Source organism: Chenopodium album, chromosome 20, assembly GCF_948465745.1.
Source record: "Chenopodium album chromosome 20, dcCheAlbu1.1, whole genome shotgun sequence".
NCBI classification, from domain to species: Eukaryota; Viridiplantae; Streptophyta; class Magnoliopsida; order Caryophyllales; family Amaranthaceae; genus Chenopodium; species Chenopodium album.
This window is the reverse complement of record NC_137853.1, coordinates 19,619,886-19,638,305: the sequence shown is the minus strand read 5'-3', so window position 1 is coordinate 19,638,305 and position 18,420 is coordinate 19,619,886. Positions and strand designations below refer to the sequence as shown.

General features: G+C 38.4%; 1 long non-coding RNA gene across 3 annotated transcripts; it reads left to right on the top strand.

Moving 5' to 3' along the window:
• The first annotated feature begins 5,529 nt into the window (after window positions 1-5,529).
• Window positions 5,530-10,425, top strand: LOC145599412 (uncharacterized). Of its 3 annotated transcripts, none has more exons than XR_014103746.1 (4): window positions 5,530-5,666; window positions 5,786-5,961; window positions 6,079-6,128; window positions 9,949-10,425. It is a non-coding gene; the product is annotated as an uncharacterized LOC145599412 (long non-coding RNA). The 3 variants fall into 3 exon arrangements; XR_014103747.1 differs by having other exon boundaries at window positions 5,793-5,961; window positions 9,949-10,424; XR_014103745.1 differs by having other exon boundaries at window positions 5,790-5,961; window positions 9,949-10,423.
• The last annotated feature ends 7,995 nt before the right edge of the window (window positions 10,426-18,420 follow it).

Genomic DNA, 18,420 nt, shown 5'->3' with positions numbered 1-18,420 from the left:
CATGGTAAACATCTCGGCAATTTTTATTTCCGGGCGAAAAAAGGTCAAAAAATTCCAAAATTGAAGGCTATAATCCACGCTTTTTAAGGAATTTTGAGGTTACGGGGCCCGGTGGCGAATAATCTTAAGACCCTAGGGGATACATCTTAGGGTCATATAATGACGTTTGGAACCATATACGACCCTTATATGTTGTACAAAATAGCCGTGGTAGGCTTAAGTTTACGAAATCGGTGCAAATTTGGAACGGGTAAATTGACCGTTTTAAGGCATATTGGATGGTTCCACCCACTCAATTGTATTCCCGGAGGGTATTAGGAACCATGGTAAACATCTCCGAATTTTTTTTTTCCAGGCGAAAAATGTTCAAAAAATTCCAAAATTGAAGGTTATCATCCACGCTTTTTGAGAAATTTTGAGGTTACGGGGCCCGGTGGCGAAAAGTTTTGAGACACTAGGGGATACATCTTAGGATCATATAATGACGTTTGGAACCATATATGACCATTATATGTTGTCCTAAATGTCCGTGGTAGGCTTTAGGTCACGATATCGGTGCAAGTTTAGAACAGGTAAATTTACTGTTTAAAGGCATATTGGATGGTTCCACCCACTCCATTGGACTCCCGGAGGATAGTAGGAACCATGGTAAACTTTTCGGAAATTTTTATTTCCGGGCGAAAAAAGGTCAAAAAATTCCAAAATTGAAGGCTATAATCCACGCTTTTTGAGGAATTTTGAGGTTACGGGGCCTAGTGGCGAAAAGTCTTGAAACCCTAGGGATACATCTTAGGATCATATAATGACGTTTGGAACCGTATATGACCATTATATGTTGCCATAAATGTCCATGGTAGGCTTTAGGTCACGATATCGGTGCAAGTTTAGAACTGTTAAATTGACTGTTTAAAGGCATATTAGATGGTTCCAGCCACTCAATTGGGCTCCCAGAGGGTATTAGGAACCATGGTAGACATCTCGGCAATTTTTATTTGCAGGCGACAAAAGGTTTAAAAATTCCAAAATTAAAGGCTATAATCCACGCTTTTTTTTAAGGAATTTTGAGGTTACGGGGCCCGGTGGCGAAAAGTCTAGAAACCCTAGGAGATACATCTTAGGGTCATACAATGACGTTTGAAACCATATATGACCATTATATTTTGCCATAAATGTCCGTGGTAGGCTTGACGTCACGATATCGGTGCAAGTTTGGAATGGGTAAATTGACTGTTTAAAGGCATATTGGATGGTTCCACCCACTCAATTGGAGTCCCGGAGGATATTAGGAACCATGGTAACCATCTCGGCAATTTTTATTTCCGGGCAAAAAAAGGTAAAAAAATTCCAAAATTGAAAGCTATAATCCACGCTTTTTGAGGAATTTTGAGGTTACAGGGCCCGGTGGCAAAATGTCTTGAGACCCTAGGGGATCCATCTTAGGGTCATATAATGACGTTTGGAACCATATATGACCCTTATATGTTGTACAAAATAGCCGTGGTAGGCTTAAGTTTACGAAATCGATGCAAATTTGGAACGGGTAAATTAACTGTTTAAAGGCATATTGGATGGTTCCACCCACTCAATTGGACTCCCGCAGGGTATTAGGAACCACGGAAAACATCTCGGCAATTTTTATTTTGGGGCGAAAACAGGTCAAAATATTCAAAAATTGAAAGGCTAAAATCCACGCTTTTTGAGGAATTTTGAGGTTACGGGGCCCGGTGGCGAAAAGTCTTGAGACCCTAGGGGATACATCTTAGGGTCATATAATGACGTTTGGAACCATATATGACCCTTATATGTTGTACAAAATAGTTGTGGTAGGCTTCAGTTTACGAAATCGGTGCAAATTTAGAACGGGTAAATTGATCGTTTTAAGGCATATTGGATGGTTCCACCCACTCAATTGGACTCCCGAAGGGTATTAGAAACCATGGTAAACAACTCGGCAATTTTTATTTCCGGGCGAAAAAAGGTTAAAAAATTCCAAAATTGAAGGCTAAATCCACGCATTTTGAGGAATTTTGAGGTTACGGGGCCCGGTGGAGAAAAGTCTTGAGACCCTAGGGGATACATCTTAGGGTCATATAATGACGTTTGGAACCATATATGACCCTTATGTATTGCCATAAATGTCCGTGGTAGGCTTGAGGTCACGATATCGGTGCAAGTTTGGAACGGGTAAATTGACTTTTTAAAGGCATATTGGATGGTTCCACCAACTCAATTGGACTCCCGGAGGGTATTAGGAACCATGGTAAACAACTCGGCAATTTTTAATTCCGGGCGAAAAAAGGTCAAAAACTTCCAAAATTGAAGGCTATATAATCCACGCTGTTTAAGGAATTTTGAGGTTACGGGGCCTGATGGAGAAAAGTCTTGAGACCCTAGGGGATACATCTTAGGGTCATATAATGACGTTTGGAACCATATATGACCCTTATATGTTGCCATAAATGTCCGTGGTAGGCTTGAGGTCAAGATATTGGTGCAAGTTTGGTACGGGTAAATTGACTGTTTAAAGGCATATTGGATGGTTCAACCCACTCAATTGGACTCCCGGAGGGTATTAGGAACCATGGTAAACATCTCGGCAATTTATATTTCCGAGCGAAAAAAGGTTAAAAAATTCCACCATCCACGCTTTTTGAGGAATTTTGAGGTTGCAGGGCCCGATGGCGAAAAGTCTTGAGACCCTAGGAGATACATTTTAAGGTCATATAATGACGATTGGAACCATATATGACAATTATATGTAGCCATAAATGTCCGTGGTAGGCTTGAGGTTTCGATATCGTTGCAAGTTTGGAACGGGTAAATTAACCGTTTAAAGGCATATTGGATGGTTCCACCCACTCTATTGGAATCCCGGAGGGTATTAGGAACCATGGTAAACATCTTGGCAGTTTTTATTTCCTGGCGAAAAAAGATAAAAAAAATCCAAAATTGAAGGCTATAATCCACGCTTTTTGAGGAATTTTTTGGTGACGGGGCCCGGTGGCAAAAAGTCTTAAAACACTAGGGGATATTTCTTAGGGTCATATAATGACGTTTGGGACCATATATGACCCTTTATGTTGTACAAAATAGCCGTGTTAGGCTTCAATTTACGAAATCGGTGCAAATTTGGAACAGGTAAATTAACTGTTTTAAGGCATATTGGATGGTTCTACCCACTCAATTGGACTCCTGGAGGGTATTAGGAACCATGGTAAACATCTCGGCAACTTTTATTTCTAGGCGAAAATAGGTCAAAAAATTCAAAAATTGAAGGCTAATAATCCACGCTTTTTGAGGAATTTTGAGGTTACGGGCCCGGTGGCAAAAAGTCTTTAGACCCTAGGGGATACATCTTAGGGTCATATAATGCCGTTTAGAACCATATATGACCCTTATATGTTGCCATAAATGTCCATGGTAGGCTTGAGGTCACGATATCGGTACAAGTTTGGAACGGGTAAATTGACTGTTTAAAGGCATATTGAATGGTTCCACCCACTCAATTGGACTCCCGGAGGGTATTAGGAACCATGGTAAACAACTCGGCAATTTTTATTTCCGGGCGAAAAAAGGTCAAAAAATTCCAAAATTGAAGGCTATATAATCAACGCTTTTTATGGAATTTTGAGGTTACGGGGCCCGGTGGCGAAAAGTCTTGAGACCCTAGGGGATTCATCTTAGGGTCATATAATGACGTTTGGAACCATATATGACCCTTATATGTTGCCATAAATCTCCGTGGTAGCTTTGAGGTCACGATATCGGTACAAGTTTGGAACGGGTAAATTGACTGTTTAAAAGCATATTGGATGGTTCCATCGACTCAATTGGACTCCCGGAGTGTATTACGAACCATGGTAAACATCTCAACAATTTTATTTCCGGCTTAAAAAAGGTCAAAAAATTCAAAAATTGAAGGCTATAATCCACGCTTTTTGAGAAATTTTGAGGTTACAGGACCTGATGGCGAAAATTCTTTAGACCCTAGGGGATACATCTTAGGGTCATATAATGATGTTTGAAACCATATATGACCCTTATTTGTTGCCATAAATGTCCGTGGTAGGCTTGAGGTCACGATATCGTTGCAAGTTTGGAACGGGTAAATTGACTGTTTATAAGCGTATTGGATGGTTCCACCCACTCAATTGGACTCCCGGAGGGTATTAGGAACCATGGTAAATATCTCGGCAATTTTTATTTCCGGGAAAAAAAAGGTTAAAAAATTCCAAAATGGAAGGCTATAATCCACTCTTTTTGAGGAATTTCGAGGTTACGGGGCCCGGCGGCGAAATGTCTTGAGACCCTAGGGGATACATCTTAGGGTTATATAATGACGTTTTGAACCATATATGACCCTTATATGTTGCCATAGATGTCCGTGGAAGGCTTGAGGTCACGATATCGGTGCAAGTTTGGAACGGGTAAATTGACTCTTTAAAGGCATATTGGATGGTTCAACCCACTCAATTGGAGTCCCGGAGGGTATTAGGAACCATGGTAAATATCTCGGCAATTTTTATTTCCAGGCAAAAAAAGGTCAAAAAATTCCTAAATTGAAGGCTATATAATCCAGGCTTTTTGAGGAATTTTGAGGTTACGGGGTCCGGTGGCGAAAAGTCTTGAGACTCTACGAGATACATCTTAGGGTCATATAATGACGTTTGGAACCATATATGACCCTTATATGTTGCCATAAATGTCCGTGGTTGGCTTGAGGTCACGATAACGGTGCAAGTTTGGAATGGGTAAATTGACTGTTTTAAGGCATATTGGATGGTTCCACCCACTCAATTGGACTCACGGAGGGTATTAGGATCCATGGTAAACATCTCGGCAATTTTTATTTCCGAGCGAAAAAAGGTCAAAAAATTCCAAAATTGAAGGCTATAATCCACGCTTTTTGAGGATTTTTGTGGTTTTGGGGCCCGGTGGCGAAAAGTCTTGAGACCCTAAGGGATACATCTTAGGGTCATATAATGACGTTTGAAACCATATATGACCCTTATATGTTTCCATAAATGTCCATGGTAGGCTTGAGGTCACGATATCGGTGAAAGTTTGGAACGGGTAAATTGAATGTTTAAAGGCATATTGGATGGTTCAAGCCACTCAATTGGACTCACGGAGGGTATTAGGATCCATGGTAAACATCTGGGCAATTTTTATTTCCGAGCAAAAAAAGGTCAAAAAATTCCAAAATTGAAGGCTATAATCCACGCTTTTTGAGGAATTTAGAAGTTACGGGGCCCGGTGGCGAAAAGTCTTGAGACCCTAGGAGATACATTTTAGGGACATATAATGACGTTGGGAACCATATATGACCACTACTACAAAACCCGCTGATTTTGGACGATATGCCTTCGACGCTTTCAATAGGGCGTCACTAGAAAATTTGGTATCCGTGTTTTCTCGACGCTTTTTAGCGTCATCACTTGTTGGTGACTTAAAAAAGCGTCCAGAATAATCACGTGCTAAGCAGACATTCTTTAGCTTGCGAACTTAAACAAAATTGGGGGAAAAATATCAAAATTGTTCCTCTTTCCTCTCCAATAACTAAACCCTAACCTTCCACTAAAATTCTCTCATGAATTAATCGCTCTCCAGATTGCAAGCCCAATAACAAATTAATCTTTAAGATGCTCTATTATTTCGTCATATTGGTATGTATCTAATTGTTTTCTGTTTTTCTCTCCTTTCTCTTTAGATTTGATTTTAAGGGTTTTTGTTTTAATGCTTATTTTCGATTTTGATTTCGATTTTTTCTTAATTTATCATGGAGGAAGAAGGGATGATGAAAGTTGTGATTGTGAAGTCTCTTTGACAACATCAGCTACAAAAAAAATAGATAAACAATCAATTGTTCACATACGGACCCAAATGTCACTCATCGCCATAACTTTTGAGTAATTTCTTGCATCTACTTACTTCTCTATTTTTTTTCTGTTATTTGAGAAGGTAATTTCTAAATTCTATTCATTTTGGTTTAAGTTTGTTTGTTTTGGTGAATTGAGAATTAATTTGTTGGTAATTTATTTTATAGAATTTACAAAAGGGCTCAAATTTTGTCTTCAGGTAAAGGCCTCTTCACAATTCTTTTGATAATACCCACAACGTTTGCCTGGGTAAGTCCATTTCTTTGGAATTAGGACCATAACTAGATCAAATTGAAATGTATTGATTCTATTTCTTTGCCAAGTATTAATAAATCATAGCAGGACCAAAGTAATTGGTTGATTAGATTAGTAAATTATCTCTAGATTGCCTATTGAATCTTTCTTATTTTAACGTCTTGTCTCTTCATTTGTTGTGTTATTAGATGATTTAGAGTTTACTACTAGGGGTAACATTTCTTGCAATTGAAATTTGAGTGCTTTTCTGTATACAATAATCTGTATATTTGAGTCCTTTTGTATATGAAGATGCTAATGTTGATATTAGTTGTAGTGTATATGTAGTAGATATACTGATCTAGTGATTGCATGTAAGTATTACTTACTAGTGAGTATGGCTGATTAGATGTGGAAATTTTATTGTATACTAGTTTAGGATAAGTAAGGCTTGTCTCTTTTCATTTCTCGTAACATGTATTAAACTTTTAATGCTCTTTTTGTTATTGGTCTTTAGCATTTACTCATATTAGTGGTCTTGTAGAAATAAACTTAATGGTATTGTTAATATTTATCTTAATCTATTTAATATGATCAGAGGTTGACATAGGAATTTAGTACCTTGATTGTTGCTCTTGGGATTTGTGTCGATCACATTCTTAGTTCTTAAGTTGGTAAGATATTAATCAATAAGGATTTTGACCTTGTGAGCATGGAGTATGGATTCTAGATATTCTTGCATTTAACTTCCTTTTATAATTGGATCTCCATATCTCTCATTTCAGGTTGCATCAATTTCTTTGGGTGTTTATTATTTGATTTTCGTAACTAGTATACATAGTTGGAGTATATATTAATAGGATGCATGTACTCTGTAAAACATATGAATATAATTTCTCTACTCACTCCAATTGTATTTGTTGTCATCCCTCTCTTTGCTGATGGTACTCAGATACAACCTTACCTTTCATACATGAATCATTTTTTTTTAATAATTATATCTTCTAGATTGTTTTAGAGTTTTATTTTTCAATCATGTCAATTCCGTCTCTGTAATAAAGGGCCTAATACAAAGTGTTTGTATGAGTTATACATATAGTCTTAAATTATTGGATAGATAAGTATAGGGATCATTGAATATAGTGGGTGCCTTTGCTCTGTACTATATACTCATGTTGCTCAGACTTGGATATGAGTGTCTAGCCCTTTCAAGTATGAAACTGCAACTTTCCCTTTGTTATTCCCCTAGCTTCCCTCTCTTAACATTTTGCATTTGTTCATTTTAATTACGTAGTATTATTCTTGTCATAGAGAGAAGACAAACATAATTCATCCTTAGTTAAATTAGTGTCTAGTCATATTAAGAATCTTAAAATACTCTATATCTCAATCTCATACTACAAATAACAGAATAGAAATAATGCACTTTGGGTTATATTTTTTCCTTAAAAATATAATGTATGCCTTGAGATCTTCATGGATCAATTATGATTTTACTCATTTCAATACTTCCAAAAAAAAAATTATGATTATTTCAGTACATTAAGCTTCAACTTTCCTTCCAATTAAACCCCTCCTTTTATGATATGATCCAAAGTGAGGTACCTCAGTCAAGTACCTCTGTCAGTGACCTGATGAAAAGAGCAGTTGTGTGCTTGTATCCATCAGATCATCATATCTACTTCCTGATTTGCTTGGTGTATTTAACTCCATTTTATATGTTTTACCATGAGAGATTGACGGTTATGTAGACTCATCATAGCTAATATTTACATGACCTAGTTGCTTCTTTACATGGCAACACACATAGACCGATTCTAATTGTTGTGTGTGTGCGTGTCATCAGATTTTGTCTTTTTGATAGAAATTTGTTGCTATGGCTAATTATTCAGTGATTTAAAGGGGGAAGGGTGTTTCATAATGGGAGTGTTAGTTGATTAATGATTCAATTTTTGTATAATGAAATCTGTTGAATCAATAATGAAAGATTAAAATAGACTTATTAGGAAGTTGCTATAATTATCAACTATAGAATATTGAAGAGTTATTGAGATATATGGACATCAAAGTGATCTGACAATTTTGAAATGATATAATCATTTTGAAATATTTCACAGGTCCTAAGTTATATGACTATAGTATTCGCCTTAACCACACATGGGCTTTCTCTAGGTTTCCTGATGTCAAATCCATCATGGATGTTGATGGTCCTTATCTTAATGACTTGGAACTGGGTGTGAATTCTGTTCCAATTTTGTAGTATGGATTTAGTGGTTTCTTGACTGTATGATCTCTTCCCATACCTATACAACCATTTTGCACATTTTTTTTACCTATCTGCCTGCCTCTTTGTAATCAGTCATGCAATTATACTTAGTTCTCTGGGAAAGAGCTCCATTGTAGGAATAACATGTGTTGTCCCGTGTTTGTATCAAGTATTTTATGCATTCTATATGCTTATAGAACAATGTATCTGAATTTATGTGAAACTTTTTCTTTCGTTTAGGACCTTCGTAATATGGGTTAGTTAACGGACATGTGGGTGCCATGTATCAGTGCTTCATAAAGACATTGGTTCACTATTAGACTGTTAGTCTTTATGTTATTGGAATTGATAATGTGTTTCAACTAGTGATATAAAGTTCTACTGCACCATGTTAATTTCTATTTGAAGAACCAATGTTTCTTGTCCTAACTTCCTGTATAGAATAGTCTGTCAAAAAGGAATAGATATTTGATCATCATACTGAAAGTAGAAGACTGAGGGCACATTTTCTAGAACTCAATAAAGCCAATCTTCAGTGAATATCTGCTTTATTAAGTGAAAATATAATTGAGTGATTTGTGTCTCATCAGTCAACTTCAGGTTTAAGCATTAATTGTATATGAGAGGGGAAAGAAAAAAAAAACACTTGTCCAGCAAATAAGATATAAGAGAACAAAGCCTATCATTGATTCATAGGAAAAGGCATAAATACTTATCATCAGCTGAACCATTATATATCAGAGCATTATTAGTGTAACAAAGCCTATCAATGTTTCCTGTCCTGCTCCCCTGCTGCTTGCTGTAAAGATTGTGTGTGTGTGTGTGTGTGTGTTGCAACAGACTTGCGTGATCAACACAATTATAGGGTCGAAGGTTGTATATTTGATTAAAGCTTCAAGCTTGCAAAAGTGATAAATATTGCTTTACTACTTTAATCTATTACAAACTATTTTCTGAATACCCTTCTACTTCCTAGGCTCCTCTAGTTATACTACTATCACAAGCATATAATTGGCAATACAAGCCTTAATTACTACATGTACCATATTTGGCATTTTACTACTTTAATCTATTACAAACAAATAGCTAAAGTAACTTGTCCCCTGTTGCTCCCCTGCTTTCTAACGGCTCCTAAGGCTTGATGTTGTTGTTGGTGCGCTGCTTCTGTTTCTGCCTTCTGCTGTAGACCAAGGTCACGGGTGGAGGGTGAGGGTGTATTGCATGTGTGTGTGTGTGTGTGTGTGTGTGTGTGCTGCAATGGCTGTATAATCAGTTAGTTTGGAAATGATATAAATGCATAATGATACTACGTACACTCTTGGCAAGGTTCAGTTCTGAATTCATCATAAACCTATTCCCATTATTAGACAAACTCTCTTAAGCTTTCTAATGGACAGCAAGAAAGCTTAAAAATTTATAGGCCTACTTTACAGATTTATATGTGCATTGTACATAATTAATTGCCTAGATTAAAGTATAATGTCCGTGTATTGTCTCAAATCGATTATGAAGCTTGAGCCTATATTGTGTATTGTACTAATTTATAATTTTTTTTTTCTTTTTTTGAAGATTGGAAAAGGCAATGTAGGTGCAACAAGAGAATAGGCCGGGATACTTGAGCATCAAAACAAGTGACTATATTTTCTATAAGGCCATCATCTATGAATTTTGGTTTTTAGTCTTATATTAGTGATGTATTCATTTAGGGACAAACTACTATAATATGCGACGTTTTTTTTTTAATTGTGTTGATGTTTTCTTTTTATAAATTTGGTAATTAACTACGTACTCTTATTATTGTACTTGATTAATAATTGTTTTCTTTTTATTTTTTTAAATCTAGTTATTATATAGAATATTTGTTTATTTGAATTTTTATGTTATTAATTTAATTTATGATAAAATTAATGTGTATGTATATACGATGATGGTAATAATTTAATAAAAGAAAAAAAAAGCTTAAAAAACAATTCTAGACGCTTTTTAATGTCTACATATTTGCACATTTTCATATTTCAAGAGTTTCCCGCCATACAATAGGTTGACACGAATAACGCAAGACAAAAAAAAAGCGTCGCTAATTTGAGTTTGTGGACATGTAAAAGCGTCACAAAAAAACTACACACTTTTGGGATAATGCGCGAAATACGTAATTTTCGACACTTCGTATATTAGTCAGGACACAAAAAGCGTCGAGAATCTCGACGCTTTTTTGTGTCTCTAAAAAATTTTCGACTCACGTATTTTCGACGCTTTTTAGAAGCGTCGAGAAATAATTTTGCGACGCTTTTAAGCGTCAAAAAAAGGCCTAAAAAGCGTCCAGAAAACGCACTTTTTGTAGTAGTGGACCCTTATATGTTGCCTTAAATGTCCTTGGTAGGCTAGAGGTCACGATATCGGTGCAAGTTTGGAACGGGTAAATTGACTATTTAAAGGCATATTGGATGGTTCCACCCACTCAATTGGACTCCTGGAGGATATTAGGTACCATGGTAAACATCTCGGATATTTTTATTTCCGGGCAAAAAAAGGTCAAAAAATTCCAATATTGAAGGCTGTAATCCACACTTTTTGAGAAATTTTGAGGTTACGGGGCCCGGTGGCGAAGAGTCTTGAGACCCTAGGGGATACATCTTAGGGGTCATATAATGATGTTTGGAACCATATATGACCCTTGTATGTTGCCATAAATGTGTGTGGTAGGCTTGAGGTCACAATATCGGTGCAAATTTGGAACGGGTAAATTGACTGTTTAAAGGCATATTGGATGGTTCCACCCACTCAATTGGACTTCCGGAGGGTATTAGGAACCATGGTAAACATCTCCGGAATTTTTATTTCCGGGCGAAAAAAGGTTAAAAATTCCAAAATTGAAGTCTATAATCAACGCTTTTTGAGGAATTTTGAGGTTACGGGGCCCGATGGCGAAAAGTATTGAGACCCTAAGGGATACATCTTAGGGTCATATAATGACGTTTGGAACCATATATGACCCTTATTTGTTGCCATAAATGTCCACGGTAGGCTTGAGGTCACGATATCGGTGCAAGTTTGGAACGGGTAAATTGGCTGTATAAAGGCATATTGGATGGTTCCACCCACTCAATTGGACTCCCGAAGGGTATTAGGAACCATGGTAAACATCTCGGCAATTTTATTTCTGGGCGAAAAAAGGTTAAAATATTCCAAAATTGAAGGCTATAATCCACCCTTTTTGAGAAATTTTGAGGTTACGGGGCCCGGTGGCGAAAAGTCTTGAGACCCTAGGGGAAACATCTTAGGTTCATATAATGACATTTGGAACCATATATGACCCTTATATGTTGCCATAAATGTCCGTGGTAGGCTTAAGGTCACGATATCGGTGAAAGTTTGGAACGGGTAAATAAACTGTTTAAAGGCATATTGGATGGTTTCACGCACTCAATTGGACACCCGGAGGGTATTAGGAACCATGGTAAACATCTCAGCAATTTTTATTTCCGGGCGAAAAAAGGTTAAAAAATTCCAAAATTAAAAGCTATAATCCACGCTTTTTGAGGAATTTTGTGGTTTCAGGGGCCGGTGGCGAAAAGTCATGAGACCCTAAGGGATACATCTTAGGGTCATATAATGACGTTTTAAACCATATATGACCCTTATATGTTTCCGTAAATGTCCGTGGTAGGCTTGAGGTCACGATATCGGTGCAAGTTTGGAACGGGTAAATTGACTGTATAAAGGCGTATTGGCTGGTTCCACCCACTCAATTGGACTCACGGAGGGTATTAGGATCCATGGTAAACATCTCGGCAATTTTTATTTCCGAGCGAAAAAAGGTCAAAAAATTCCAAAATTGAAGGCTGTATAATCCACGCTTTTTGAGGAATTTTGAGGTTACGGGGCCCGGTGGGGAAAAGTCTTGAGACCCTAGGGGATATATCTTAGGGGTCATATAATGACGTTTGGAACCATATATGACCCTTGTATGTTGCCATAAATGTCCGTGGTAGGCTTGAGGTCACGATATCGGTGCAAGTTTGGAACGGGTAAATTGACTGTTTAAAGGCATATTGGATGGTTCCACCCACTCAATTGGACTCCCGGAGGGTATTAAGAACCATGGTAAAATTCTCGACAATTTTTATTTTCAGGCGAATAAAGGTCAAAAAATTCCAAAATTGAAGGGTATAATCCATGCTTTTTGAGGAATTTTGAGGTTACGGGGCCCGGTGCGAAAAGTCTTGAGACCCTAGGGGATACATCATTGGTTCATATAATAACGTTTGGATCCATATATCACCCTGATATGTTGCCATAAATGTTCGTGGTACGCTTGAGGTCACGATATCGGTGCAAGTTTGGAACGGGTAAATTGACTGTTTAAAGGCATATTGGATGGTTCCTCCCACTAAATTGGACTCCCGGAGGGTATTAGAAACCATGGTAAACATCTCGGCAATTTTTATTTACGGGCAAAAAAAGGTAAAAAAATTCAAAAATTGAAGGCTATAAATCCACGCTTTTTAAGGAATTTTGAGGTTACGGGGCCTGGAGGCGAAAAATCTTGAGACCCTAGGGGATACATCTTAGGGTCATATAATGACGCTTGGAACCATATATGACCCTTATATGTTGCCATAAATGTCCGTGGTAGGCTTGAGGTCACGATATCGGTGCAAGTTTGGAACGGGTATATTGACTGTTTAAAGGCATATTGGATGGTTCCACCAGCTATATCGGACTCCGGGAGGGTATTAGGAATCATGGTAAACATCTCGGCAATTTTTATTTCCGGGTGAAAAAAAGTCAAAAAATTCCAAAATTGAAGGCCATAATCCACGCTTTTTGAGGAATTTTGAGGTTATAGGGCCCGGTGGCGAAAAGTCTTGAGACCCTAGGGGATACATCTCAAGGTCATATAATGACGTTTGGAACCATATATGACCCTTATAGGTTGCCATAAATGTCCGTGGTAGGCTTAAGGTCACGATATCAATGCAAGTTTAGAACGGGTAAACTGACTGTTTAAAGGCATATTGGATGGTTCCACCCACTCAATTGGAATCCCGGAGGGTATTTGTAACCATGGTAAACATCTCGGGAATTTTTATTTCCTGACGAAAAAAGGTCAAAAAATTCCAAAATTGAAGGCTATAATCCACGCTTTTTGAGGAATTTTGAGGTTACAGGGCCTGGTGACGAAAAGTCTTGAGACCCTAGGGGATATATCTAAGGGTCATATAATGACGTTTGGAACCATATATGACCCTTATATGTTGCGATAAATGTCCGTGGTAGGCTTGAGGTCACGATATTGGTGCAAGTCTAGAACGGGTAAATTGACATTTTAAAGGCATATTGGATGGTTCCACCCGGTCAATTGGTCTCCCAGAGGGTATTAGGAACCATGGTTATCATCTCGGCAATTTTTATTTCTGGCCGAAAAAATATCAAAAAATTCGAAAATTGAAGCCTATAATCCACGCTTTTTGAGGAATTTTGAGGTTACGGGGCCCGGTGGCGAATAGTCTTGAGACCCTAGGGGAGACATCTTAGGGTCATGTAATGACGTTTGAAACCATCTATGACCCTTATATGTTGCCATAAATGTCCGTGGTAGGCTTGAGGTCACGTTATCGGTGCAATTTTGGAATGGGTAAATTGACTGTTTAAAGGCATATTGGATGGTTCCACCCAGTCAATTGGACTTCCAGAGGGTATTAGGAACCATGGTAAACATCTCCGCGATTTTGTTTTCAAGGCGAAAAAAGGTTAAAAATTCCAAAACTGAAGTATATAATCAACGCTTTTTGAGTAATTTTGAGGTTATGGGGCCCGGTGACGAAAAGTGTTGAGACCCTAGAGGATACATCTTAGGGTCATATAATGACGTTTGGAACCATATATTACTCTTATATGTTGCCATAAATGTCCGTGGTAGGCTTGAGGTCACGATATCGGTGCAAGTTTGGAACGGGTAAATTGACTGTTTAAAGGCATATTGGATGGTTTCACCCACTCAATTGGACTCCCAGAGGGTATTAGGAACCATGGTAAACATCTCGATAATTTTTATTTCCGGGCGAAAAAAAGTCAAAAAATTTCAAAATTGAAGGCTATAATCCACTCTTTTTGAGGAATTTTGAGGTTACAGGGCCCGGTGGCGAAAAGTTTTGAGACACAAGGGGATACATCTTAGGGTCATATAATGACGTTTGGAATCATGTATGACCCTTATAAGTTGCCATAAATGTCCGTGGTAGGCTTGAGATCACGATATCGGTGCAAGTTTGGAACGGGTAAATTGAATGTTTAAAGGCATATTGGATAGTTCCACCCACTCAATTGGACTCCAGGAGGGTATTAGAAACCATGGTAATCATCTGGGCAATTTTTATTTCCAGGCGAAAAAAGGTCAAAAAATTAAAAAATTGACAGCTATAATCCACGCTTTTAGAGGAATTTAAAGGTTACGGGGCCTGGTGGCGAAAAGTCTTGAGACCCTAAGGGATACATCTTAAGGTTATATAATGACGTTTGGAACCATATATGACCCTTATATGTTTCCATAAATGTCCGTGGTAGGTTTGAGGTCACGATATCGGTGCAAGTTTGGAACGGGTAAATTGACTGTTTAAAGGCATATTGGATGGTTCCACCCACTCCATTAGACTCTCGGAGGGTATTAGAAACCATGGTAAACATCTCGGATATTTTTATTTCCGGGAAAAAAAGGTCAAAAAATTCCAAAATTGAAGGCTGTAATCCACGCTTTTTGAGGAATTTTGAGGTTACGGGGCCCGGTGGGGAAAAGTCTTGAGACCCTAGGGGATATATCTTAGGGGTCATATAATGACGTTTGGAACCATATATGACCCTTGTATGTTGCCATAAATGTCCGTGGTAGGCTTGAGGTCACGATATCGGTGTAAGTTTGGAACGGGTAAATTGACTGTTTAAAGGCATATTGGATGGTTCCACCCACTCAATTGGACTTCCGGAAGGTATTAGGAACCATGGTAAACATCTCCGCGATTTTGTTTTCAAGGCGAAAAAAGGTTAAAAATTCCAAAACCGAAGTATATAATCAACGCTTTTTGAGTAATTTTGAGGTTACGGGGCCCGGTGACAAAAAGTCTTGAGACCCTAGGGGATACATCTTAGGGTCATATAATGACGTTTGGAACCATATATGACCCTTATATGTTGTCATAAATGTCCGTGGTAGGCTTGAGGTCACGATATCGGTGCAAGTTTGGAACAGGTAAATTGACTGTTTAAAGGCATATTGGATGGTTCCACCCACTCAATTGGACTCCCGGAGGGTATTAAGAACCATGGTAAAAATCTCGGCAATTTTTATTTTGAGGCGAATAAAGGTAAAAAAATTCCAAAATTGAAGGCTATAATCCATGCTTTTTGAGGAATTTTGAGGTTACGGGGCCCGGTGCGAAAAGTCTTGAGACCCTAGGGGATACATCATTGGTTCATATAATAACGTTTGGATCCATATATCACCCTGATATGTTGCCATAAATGTCCGTGGTAGGCTTGAGGTCACGATATCGGTGCAAGTTTGGAACGGGTAAATTGACTGTTTAAAGGCATATTGGATGGTTCCTCCCACTAAATTGGACTCCCGGAGGGTATTAGAAACCATGGTAAACATCTCGGCAATTTTTATTTACGGGCAAAAAAAGGTCAAAAAATTCAAAAATTGAAGGCTATAAATCCGCGCTTTTTAAGGAATTTTGAGGTTACGGGGCCTGGAGGCGAAAAATCTTGAGACCCTAGGGGATACATCTTAGGGTCATATAATGACGCTTGGAACCATATATGACCCTTATATGTTGCCATAAATGTCCGTGGTAGGCTTGAGGTCACGATATCGGTGCAAGTTTGGAACGTTTTAAGGCATATTGGATGGTTCCAACCACTCAGTTGGACTCCCGAAGGATATTAGGAACCATGGTAAATATCTCGGCAATTTTTATATCCGAGCGAATAAAGATCAAAAAATTCCAAAATTGAAGGCTATAATCCACGCTTTTTGAGGAATTTTGAGGTTACGGGGCCCGGTGGCGAAAAGTCTTGAGACCCTAGGGGATACATCTTAGGGTCATATAATGACGTTTGGAACCATATGTGACCCTTTTATGTTGTACAAAATAGACGTGGTAGGTTTAAGTTTACGAAATCGGTGCAACGTTGGAACTTGTAAATTGACCGTTTTAAGGCATATTGGATGGTTCCACCCACTCAATTGGACTCCCGGAGGGTATAAGGAACCATGGTAAACATCTCGGCAATTTTTATTTTCGGGCAAAAAAGGTTAAAAAATTCCAAAATTGAAGGCTATAATCCAAGCTTTTTGAGGAATTTTGAGGTTACAAGGCCTGGTGGCGAAAAGTCTTGAGACCCTAGGGAATACATGTTAGGGTTATATAATGACGTTTGGAAACCATATATGACCCTTGTATGTTGTACAAAATAGCCGTGGTAGGCTTTAGTTTACGAAATCATTGCAAATTTGGAACGGGTAAATTGATCGTTGTAAGGCATATTGGATGGTTCCACCCACTCCATTGGACTCCCGGAGGGTATTAGGAACCTAGGTAAACATCTCGACAATTTTTATTTCTGGGCGATAAAAGGTCAAAAAATTCCAAAATTGAAGGCTATAATCCACGCTTTTTGAAAATTTTGAGGTTACGGGGCTCGGTGGCGAAAAGTCTTGAGACCCTAGGGGATACATCTTAGGATCATATAATGATGTTTGGAACCATATATGACCCTTATATGTTGTACAAAATAGCCGTGATAGGCTTCAGTTTACGAAGTCGGTGCAAAATTGGGACGGGTAAATTGACCGTTTTAAGGCATATTGGATGGTTCCACCCACTCAATTGGACTCCCGGAGGGTATTAGGAAACCTAGTTAAACATCTCGGCAATTTTTGTGGGAAGGGTATTGCCACCGGTTCGGTTCGTAGCAGTGGGAAATTATTAATTCCACCGGTTCAAAACCGGTGGCTTTGTTTTTTTTTTATTATTATTAAAACCGCCCCCTCCCCTTTATAAACCCCTAACCCTAACTTAATCCTCTCCCCAACCTCTTTCCTCCTTCCCCTTTCCTCATTCTCCCTCCTGCTCTCTCTCTCTCCTGTTCGTCTCTCTCTCCTACTCTCATTCTCCCTCCTGCTCTCTCTCTCTCTCTTATTCGTCTCTCTTCCCCTTTATAAACTTAGCTTTCTTGTCGCTGGCGGTTGTCCTACCTCCTTCTCGTCTCACTTCTCTTTTCTCTTCTCTCATCTCAATGCTTTGTCGTCACCGGCGGTTTTGTGGTTGGTGGTGTTAAATAATTAATGGTTTTAAAGGTTAAATTTGACCATGAAAACTTTGGATCTAGACTTTTCATGGTCGAATTTGACCTTATTAAACCAAATTCAAACCAATTTTGGTTTTTAAGTTATGTATTTTGGTTTTTTTTTTTTTTCGTTTGTTGTTGGCGGATCAGGCGGTGGGTAGGGTTTTAGTTGCTGTCGTGGTGGGTGTGGCGTCGGGTAGGGTTTTGGTTTGGTTGTGTGTTCGATCAGGGTCGTCGTGGGTTTGGTGATGGGTCGTGGTGGGTGGGTTTGGGTGATGGGTCGTGGTGGGTGGGTTTGGGTAATGGGTCGTGGTGGGTTGCATGCGGTTTGGGTGGGTTTGGGCTGGGTTGGAGCAGGTGGTGTGTGGTGACGGTTGGTGGTGGTAGGGGTTGTGTGTTCTGGGTTGTGGGTGGGTCGTGGGTTTTGGTGGTTATTTTGTTTTTGTTTTTTTTTTTTTAACTTTTTATTTTGAGAAAATTAGTTTTAGAAATTAGGCCAATTAGCCTAATCCATACTCATTGTATGACATCTTTTGTTTTTGTTTCAGGAAATGCTGCTATGATGCTCCAGAGAATACATTTTCACTTGCATATATTCTCCTTTGAAGACTGATGTTTTAGAAATTTAAAACATGGGCCCATTTGTTTTGTGTAATTTGATTAATTAAGTTCTTTTAAAATGGAATTGTTGTA